This window comes from Orycteropus afer, unplaced genomic scaffold (assembly GCF_000298275.1).
Source record: "Orycteropus afer afer isolate SDZICR_OR568_19922 unplaced genomic scaffold, OryAfe1.0 scaffold00139, whole genome shotgun sequence".
Classification (NCBI taxonomy): Eukaryota; Metazoa; Chordata; class Mammalia; order Tubulidentata; family Orycteropodidae; genus Orycteropus; species Orycteropus afer.
The window spans coordinates 6,309,860-6,318,592 of record NW_006921726.1 but is presented as its reverse complement, the minus strand read 5'-3'; the positions used below and the strand labels follow the sequence as shown (position 1 = coordinate 6,318,592).

Below are 8,733 nucleotides of genomic sequence, written 5' to 3'. Positions count from 1 at the left end.
TACTGCCTCGGAAACCCAAGGAGGGGTTGCTATGAGTCAGGGCTGACTCGACGGCACATAACAACAACAACAACAAAAGGGCTCCTGAGTAGTCACAGGTATTTGGGGATATTTAGAATAGTTCTCTGAAAGGAGGTTTGAGACCAGAATTTTTTGTCCAATTCTAGCAAACTACACCAAATTATATTGCATGCTGCTTGAGTATTAACTCATAATTATGCCATTTAGTTGTTACAACCACCCTGTGAGTCAGGCAAGATACTATTATTATCCTACATTTTGGCTAAACTTAGATATAGCTTGTTCTAGCTTAACACTGTCTGAAAGGTATATTATGGGCCATTCTGCAAACTGAGGAAGACTTGGTCTCTCCTTTCCTCTTGGGATAACAATAAGGAAAAGGAACATAATGGGTCAATGATGAGGTTAAGCCAGGTACTCCTTGAGAACAGAAAGTGGTGAATAATGGTATTGGGTCAGACTGGAAATGAAGAGATGAAACAGAGAGGCTTTTGAGAGTAGAGAAGGATAACAGAAAGAACGGTTTTGTTTGTTTATTTTTTGTTTTTAAAGAGAGTTGAACTTGCAATCTGGAGTAAAAGGAGGTAAACCAGATTATTCTTTTCTCAGTGTTCGAGCTCACTTAAAGAAAATCTTTTTCTTGGGATGATGCATAGATTTAGGGAATTTGACAAAAGAGCTGAAGATTCTTAGTAAGACATACAACAACAACACAACTCACTGTGTCGAGTTAGATCCAACTCGTAGCGACTCCTCCTTGGGTTCCTCAGACAGTATCGCTGCAGAAGTAGATCGCCCAGTTTTCCGAGGAATGGCTGGTGGGTTTGAACTGTCAGCCTTCTGGTTAGCAGTCAGATGCCTTAGGCACTACGCCACCAGAGCTCCCTAGTAAGATATACATAGTGAAATTCTAAAACAATGAGACTTAACTCCAAGTGGAATATTTGAAACCAATTCTTAGTGGTTTATGATAGCGAAACAGGGAATTGTAACATTTCTGTTATGTTTTCTCGTACACAGGTGGTCTGAGTGTCAAAGTGTTGATATGTTAATAATGCCTATAGATAAAGGGGGAACGCTAGTGATATAGTGCCTAAGGCATTTGACTGCTAGCCAGAAGGCTTGTGGTTCAAACTCACCAGCCACTCCTCAGAAGGAAGACTGGGCACTCTGCTACCATAGAGAAACCAGCTCGGAAACCCAAGGAGGGGTCACTATGAGTTGAAATCGACTGGACGGCAGTGAGTTTTTTATAGATAAAGGAGCCCTAGTGACACGGTGGCTAAATGCTCAGCTGCTAACCAAAAGGTCAGCTGTTCAAACCTGCCAGCTGCTTCTCAGGAGAAAGATGTTGCAGCTGCTTCTGTGAAGATTTACCACCTTGGAAACCCTATGAGACAGTTCTACTCTGTCCTATAGGGTTGCTATGAGTCAATCTTGACTTAATGGCAATGGGTTTGATTTTGGTTGGTACAGATAAGATAGAATCCCTGACTGATGCAAGTAATTAGTGTACTAGCTGTTATCTGAAACTTTGGAGTTCAAGTCCACCTAGAGGAATCTTGGAAGAAAGATTTGATAGTGTAATTCTGAAAAATCAGCCATTGAAAACTCTGTGTAGGAGAGTTCTACTCTGACAACATGAAATTATCATGGTCAGAGTGGACTTAATGAAAACTGTTTTTTGTTGTTGTTGTTTCTGTTTTTTATATAGCTAAGATATGGTCATATAGTTGTCATGCCAAAAATGAGGCTTCTCACCCTGTAGTCACAAGGAGCCTCTTTCTTTGTGTGTACTCATCATTCAGCACATCTATATCAGTATCCCTATTTCACTCTTTGGGAGCTCTGATGGCATAGTGCCTAAGGCATTTGACTGCTAACCAGGAGGCTGGTGGTTCAAACCCACCAGCCACTCCATGGAAGTAAGACTGGGCAATCTACTTCTGTAAAGATTTACTGCCTCAGAAACCCAATGGATGTTGCTATGAGATGGAATTGACTCACTGGCAGTGATTTTGGTTATTTTTGGTTTTATACCCAATAATGTACATAATCATTTTTCATGCTTTTGTCTTTTAAATCATGTAGCATGTATCAAATAGAGTTACAAATCAAAGTACTACTTTACTAGCTTTAGTCTGTTGTGGTCAAAGAAGATACTTTGTGAGTGTCACTTAATATCCATTTTGGCAGCATCTGATTGAATGTGTGCCATGGTCCCATAAGGTTATAATAGAGTTTGGAAATCCCAGTGGGAGAATAGAGTGGAGCAGATGTACTTTGCTAAGAACGGAGATCTCGTCTGTCTCTTACTAGCTGTCCGGGTCCCACGTCCACCTCAGCCCTGGTGTGGCAAGAAGAGGATCCCACCATCCATTTGTGGCTGCATGTCCCATCATGCTCGCCTCAGGCAGGTACTGCTCAGATGCCTCCAGAGCCACAGAGCTAGAGGCCTGTCTGAGGCCCCTGTCCCACTTGGCTTGGGTGCCTAGCACATGATACCAAGGCCCAGGGCCGTAGCTCCTTTTATGGTGGCAACTGTCTAAGGATCCATGCTATGGTGGTGGTGGCAAGAAGAGCAGGAAGGGCATTTGAAGGAGGAAGTGGAAGTGGAGGAGGAGTCGGAGGAGGGTGGGTGAGGTTGAAAGAATTTAAAGCTTATTAGGGAAAGCTTATTAAAGAAAGGTACATAGGGAGGAAGGAAGGGAACAGAGCCTGTGGCAAGGTGAGCCAGCCCACTGGCTGGACAGTGCGTGCATGCCATTGTGGACAGGGGCTGGGAATGTCTCTCAGAGACTGGTCTCTCAGAGACTGGGCACACAGTACTAGTGGCAGTGGAGCCAAAGTCTTTGCACAGTCCCTTGGTGCAGTGGTAGCAGTGTAGTTCCGGTGCCTGACAAGTAACTGTCCTGTGTGCTTTTCCCCTATATATGATATAGTGTTCACATAACATCTAATCACATGCCATCCTATTGCAAAGAATGTATTATGGATGTTAAGTGACGTATACCTGTACAATAAAACTACTTTTCATATTTGTCCATGATAGTTACCTTTACTGGAGATCTTTATTGTTTTCATATAGCTTCAAGTTGCTGTCTAGTGTCCTTTCATTTCAACCTTAAGGACTCCTTTTAACATTTCTTCTAGGACAGGACTAGGGGTAATAAACTCTCTTAGCTTTTGTTTACCTGGAAATGTCTTAATTTCACTATCATTTTTGAAGGACAGTTTTGCTGAATACAGAATTCTTGGTGGGCATTTTTTACTTTCTTTTTCTCATTCAGTACTTTAAATATGTTATACCACTGTAGATTGACCTCTGTCTTTTCTGATAAGGATCTCTTCTATGTGAGGATTTGCTTTTTTCTTGCTTTTATCAGAGTTCTGTCTTTGTATTTGGTTTTTAACCACTTCATTATAATGTGTCTCATTGTAGATCTCTTTGCATTTTTCTGATGTAAAGTTTGTTGAACATAGGGGATGTGTAAATTGATGTCTTTCATCAAATTTGGAAGTTTTTGTCCATTATGTCTTCAGCTATCCTTTCTGTTCCTTTTTTCTTTCTATTCTTCTGACACTCCTATAATATTTTATTGTTCCACTTGATGGTGTCCTGTACGTCTCTTAGTCTCTTCTCGTTTTCCTTCTGTCTTATTCCTTTTACTAGTCACACTTGATAATTTTAATTGACCTGTCATCAAGCTAGCTGACTTTCTTCTGCTATCTCAAATCTGCTCTTGAACCCCTCTGGTAAATTTTTATTTTAGTAGTTATTCTTTTCAGCTCCAGTATTACTGTTTGGTTCTTTATTATACTTTCCTTCTCTCTATTGATAGTCTCATTATTCATGCAACATTTTTCTGATTTCCTTGAATTCTTTATTGTCTTTCGTTTAGCTCATTGAGCATGTTTAATATAGTTATTTTAAAGTCCATTTATCTAGTAAATCTACCTCTGTTATATCCAGTCAGTCCTTTGAAGGCCTTTCAGATAAGCCCTCTCCTGCCAGCACTTGGCCCCAATCTCCCTTCTCAAAACTCCAAATATAGCTTTGAAGTTGAGCAGACTTTTAGTTCAGATCCTGGCTTTAACATTTACTAGCCAGTGACATTTTGGGCAGATTCCTTAACCTGGTGAACATAATTTCTTCATCTATTACACAGGAAGGCACTCTGATGGTACAGTGGTTAAGGCATTTGGCTGCTAACTAAAAGGTCAGTGGTTCAAACTCTCTGGTTGTTTCATGGGAGAAGATGAGGCAATCTGCTTCTGTAAAGATGACAGCTTTGGAAACCCTAGGAGGCAGTTCTACTCTGTCCTATAGAGTTGCTGTGAGTCAGAATTAACTTAATGGCAGTGGGTTTGATTATTTTGGTTTTGATAACAGGAATAATAATAAATCCTTTAAGAATTAAATCATAAAATACATTTAAAGCACTCCGCAACATGTGTGACACATGTCAAATATAGTTTCTAAATAATTGCAGGTAGTTGAGCACTTGTTTCTCTGTGTTACATTTTACCTAAGATTATGAGGGCAGAAGTCTTATCGTATACTTATTGTTGCCATGTACTTCTAACTGTCTTGGTACAGTGCTTCTCACTTGGTAGCCACTTGGTTTTAAGAGGGAAATTGACAAGCTAAAGACTTCAAGAGGAGGCAGCCACAAGGAAGAGAAGATATGAAAATCCTAGCAATTGGGGAGTGGATTGTTTTGCTTGGAAAGAGAAAGGAGGAAGGAGAAAGATGGCGAGGGAAAGGAAAATGAACAAATGATAGCCATCTTCAACTATTTGTGGCATAGTTGAAATAAAGGTGCAATTCATGAAGTTAAATTTGTAGTCCACAGGGCAGAACTAGGATATTGAATGTGCATATAGAGACAGATCCTCTCAGCATGAAGGTGAATTCTTAGGAAAATTAGCCCGGTATGAAATGGGCTGCCTTGTAGAACAATGGCCTTTATCATTGGAATAATCCAGGTGGAAACAGAATTAAGAATTGAAGAAAGAATTCTTGGATTATATAGTGGGTGAAACTTGATGACAATGACCAAAACCAAAACCTAACCAAAACTCACTGCCATAGAGTCAGATCTGACTCATAGTGACCCCTCCTTGGGTTTCTGAAGTGGTATCACTACAGAAGTAGATCACTGAACCTTCCTTCTGAGGAGTGGCTGGTGGGTTTGAACCACCAGCCTTCTGGTTAGCAGTCACATGCCTTAGGCACTATGCCACCAGAGTTCCTTGACAATGACCAAGTCCCCTTTTAATACTAATAACCAGCCTGTCTATATTTACTGGGTGTCTGTCAGAATTAATGCATTTGAATTGTGGTATTAGGGAAGAATATTAAATATCTGGACTATCAGAAGAATGAATAAATGTCTTAGAAGTACAGTAAGAATTGTGTCTTTAGTAATGAGGGTGGAAAGATTTCAGCTCATTTTGAATATGTCATCAGGAAAGACCAATCACTAGAAAAAGACATCATATTTTGTAAAGTAGAGAGAAGGTCAGTGAAAATGAGGGAAGTCCTCAAAGAGATGAATTGACTCAAAAGCCACAGCAATAGATTCAAACGTAACAAAGACCATGAAGGTGACACAGGACTGGATAATGTTTTGTTTTGTTATACATAAGGTTACCATGAGTCAGCATCAACTAACTAACCATGTTTCCCATTATGCTAGATTCTGACATGGTTTCTGTTCCAAGAAGAAGTTGATAGTATAGTGGGGAGATCTCTCTCTCTCTCTCTCTCTCTCTTTCTCACACACACACACACACACACACACACACACACACACAGAACTGTTATGATCAGATACATCTGTATTTCAAACCTAGAATTCTTTCTTGGATCTGCGTGATCTTGTGCAATTTGCTTAAACTTAGAGTACCTTAGTTTTATTTATAAAACTCAGTCCACAGGTTAGGAACATCCAAATTATGTACAATCTGTATATAAACCAACCCCCATAAAGCCTATTATATTAAAAATTCAAGGTATATACCATGATTTGTAATAACAAATGGGTGCTGCTTGGTATTGTACATCAAAACAGTATTATTATTACTGCATTATTATGTTAAAGATGTTTTAGTGTATCTGGAAGTGTTTAATTTTTTTTTTTAATGTATAAAATGGTACACTACATACTAAAGACAAGCATTTGACTGGCATTAGATATGAACTGTACCTAACTGTTCCCACTTACTTACAAGTTTAAGTTTAAAGACTGATTAAGGAACACAACTCATTCATAATTCAGGGATTTCCTGTAGAAATAGTGGTAATAACTTTATAGCTTGATTGTAAGAATTAAATGAGACAATGCATGTGAAATACCTATGTGCCTAACACGTGATAGACACTTCATGTATTTTAGACATTATTAATACTATTATTTTTACCATGTCCATCAGTAGGGAAATTAATGTTATAAGTACTATCTATAATAGACAGTGTGCATAAGGTAAAATGAGGACCAGGGAAGAGAATTTGTTTCTGCCTGTGGAAGGGGTTGAGGTGAATGGGTATATATTAGGCATAGAAGGCAAGGAGAGGAATTTAAGCAAAGGGAGAAGCCTTAGCAAGATAAAGACGCTTGATACATCCTGTCATACTCAGGAAACTGCAGGTAATAGTGTATCTTAAATGTGATATCAGAGAGGTGCTTGTGGTTGAAGAATTAGATGGGCCATATTGTCACATTGGCATGTTTATCTTACTAAAGAGTTGGGCCCTTATACCATAGCAGTGGAAAGTCCTGGAAGGTTCTTTGGGGGAACGTGATCATTTTTGTGTTTTATCTTATTTATCTGTTAGCATATTTTAACTCTATTAAGTTAATATTGGCTTATTCTAAAAATAAAACATCAAACAATACAAAAGCATACATTTTAAACTAACAGTGTCCTTTCCCTTCATTGTAGAGAAAACCTCTGCTTGAAATGTAGCTTTCTAGATATGTATCAATATGCAGACATAGATGAAGACATAGATATAGTTATATACCATCTTTGGTAGAAATAGGGTCATACTGTATGATTCTGCAATTGCCATTTTCTCTTACTAGTGATGATAATTACTTCACTGCATGCTATTCTATGGATTTACCATCATTTCTTTGATTAATCCAGTTAAGTATTTCTGGGTTTTTGTTATTAACAACAATTCTGTATATATAAGTCTTAATGTGAGTGTAGCTGTAGGATCAGTGTTTTAGAAATGTAATTGCTGATGTTAAATGTTTTAAGTTTTGATGGATCAACCAATTTGTTCTTCATAACCCAAACCCATTGCAATTGAGTTGATTTCAACTCATAGCAACCCTGTGAAGACAGAGTAGAGCTACCCCATAGGGTTTCCAAGGGTGTAAATCCTTATAGAAGCAAACTGCCACATCTTTCTTCTATGGAGTGGCTGATGGTTTGAACCACCAGCCTTTTGGTTTGCCACTGAGCACTTTAACTACTATGCCACTGGGGCTCCTTTGTTCCTAAAAAGATAGTGTAATTTATGTTCCCTATAACAGCATAGTGGAAGGAAATTTGTTTCCTTCTGTATATACCTTGCTTGTGCATATACTTTCTTTACTGATTTTGCTAATTTGATAGTTAAATAAACATTTTGTTGTTGTTGTTGTGTTAGTTTTCATTTGTAAAGTTTTGTTGGGATTTAGCTTCTTTTCCTCAATGTTTTGAAAATTTTTATTTTCCTACTTATTAATTTGCTCTTACATCCTTAGTCATTTCTTACTGTTTTATTTAGAACTCTCTGAATAGAAAGAATATTAGCATTTCATGTATCATATGCATTTTTTTTTTTACCATTTTTTCTTTTTCTTTTTACCTTATTTGTGATATTTTGTTATTTTGTTTTATTTTGTCCCACAGAGGTTTTAAATTTTTTATATATTCAAATTTGTCAGACTTTTTTATTTATCACTTTCTAGTCATATCATACTTCCAAAAACCAAGCTTGCCATCCAGTCGGATCCTACTCATAGCAACCCCTCCTTGGGTTCTGCAGTATCACTACAGAAGTAGATTGCCCAACCTTCCTTCCAAGGAGTGGCTGGTGGGTTTGAATTACAAGCCTTCTGGTTAGCAGTCAGATACCTTAGGCACTATGCCACCAGAACTCTTATATCATGCTTAGAAAGGATTTTTATAAAAGTATCTCTCATGTTTCCTCCTGGTACTTTTATATTTTTGTTATATTTGCTAAGGTTTTGAAACTATGTGAAATGTATTTCAGTGTATGGAGTAGAACTGATTACGAAAAATACTGTAGTAGCGTTACTGAGCACATGTCCCCTGTTTTCATAAATAAAGTTTTATTGGAACATAGCCATGCCCATTTGTTCCATGGATGATTTTGTGTTATAGTGGCAGAGTTGAATAATTGCAGCCCAAACCTTATGACCTGGAAATAGTAGAGAAATTTTTACTGTCTGACCCTCTGCAGAAAATAATTGCCAGTCTCTGCTATAGAACATGGACTAGTGAGAGACAGGAATGATGACAGAGAAATTAATGGTCAATTGAGGAATGATTTAGGCTGAACTAAGGCTGTGGTCTTCCTTATTCATAATAAGGAATAAGGAATACCAAAGAAGAGTTGATGCTTTTGAGTTGTGATGCTGGCAGAGAATGCTGAAAGTACCATGAACTGCTAAAAGAACTAACAGATCT

At 38.1% G+C, this 8,733-nt stretch overlaps 1 protein-coding gene across 1 annotated transcript in view; it reads left to right on the top strand.

Moving 5' to 3' along the window:
- The window catches only part of LOC103201019 (protoheme IX farnesyltransferase, mitochondrial), a 255,588-nt gene that overhangs the window by 8,365 nt on the left and 238,490 nt on the right, over positions 1–8,733 (top strand). The window lies entirely within an intron of this gene.